Source organism: Propithecus coquereli, unplaced genomic scaffold (assembly GCF_000956105.1).
Source record: "Propithecus coquereli isolate 6110/MARCELLA unplaced genomic scaffold, Pcoq_1.0 Scaffold63, whole genome shotgun sequence".
Classification (NCBI taxonomy): domain Eukaryota; kingdom Metazoa; phylum Chordata; class Mammalia; order Primates; family Indriidae; genus Propithecus; species Propithecus coquereli.
This window is the reverse complement of record NW_012152285.1, coordinates 9,695,528-9,696,506: the sequence shown is the minus strand read 5'-3', so window position 1 is coordinate 9,696,506 and position 979 is coordinate 9,695,528.

Genomic DNA, 979 nt, shown 5'->3' with positions numbered 1-979 from the left:
CTCGAGCTAGCAAATAAACTCCTTTGCCATTTGCATCCTCGGTGACTCTGCTTCTCTGTTCCTGGGGCCGAGGGGAACCGGTTCTTACATTTTGGGGGCTCGTCCGGGATCCCGAAACCCCCGGAACGGAATCCGGACCCGAGGAGGAGTTGAATTTTTAAAAATCCGTGCGGTGCAGGTGACTGGGCCCTGGGAAGTGACCGGCAGAAGGCCTAGGTGGACGTGCTGGTGGGTCACTGGTCGGGGAGCAGAGGGAGACGTCCCTCGCCCCCTTGGTAGGTTTCCGGCGTGGACCTGACTGGGTCAGTCCGTTCGAGAGGGAAGCCAGGTTTCCGGCACGGACCTGACTGTGTCGGTCTGTTTGAGAGGGAAGCCAGGTTTCCGGCGCGGACCCGACAGGGTCGGTCCATCTGGGCCAAGAATTAGGGGTTTGTGAAACGTTTTGTCGTCTTTGTTCCGTGTTTTTGTCTCTGTTTTCTGTTTGCCGCTCGCATTGTTGCTTTACGGCAGTGTGGCGCTTCATCGCATTGTTGCTTTACAGCAGTGTGGCGCTTCATCGCATTGTTGCTCTACGGCAGTGTGGCACTTCGTCAATGTCGCTCTTCGTCAGTGTTCTAATCTTCTTTTTACATTTCCAGGAATGGGACAGTTTCAGACAATGCCTCTGTCCATTCTTAAAGCTCGTTTTAAGGAAGTTAAAGAGCAGGATCATAACCTCTCTTTAGAAATCAGGAAACGAAAGTTTATTACTTTTTATTCTGTTTTGTTCACTCACCAGTCCACCTGGGACGATTGTCAGCAATTACTAAAAGTTCTTTTCACCACCGAGGAAAGAGAAAGAATACAGGGGGAAGCACAGAAACTGGTTCCAGGAGATGACGGCAGACCCACGGCTAATCCAGGAATCATAGACCGAGCATTTCCACTCGAATGACCCCCCCAGGGACTACAACGAGGCTAAAGGTAGGGAGCGTCTCTG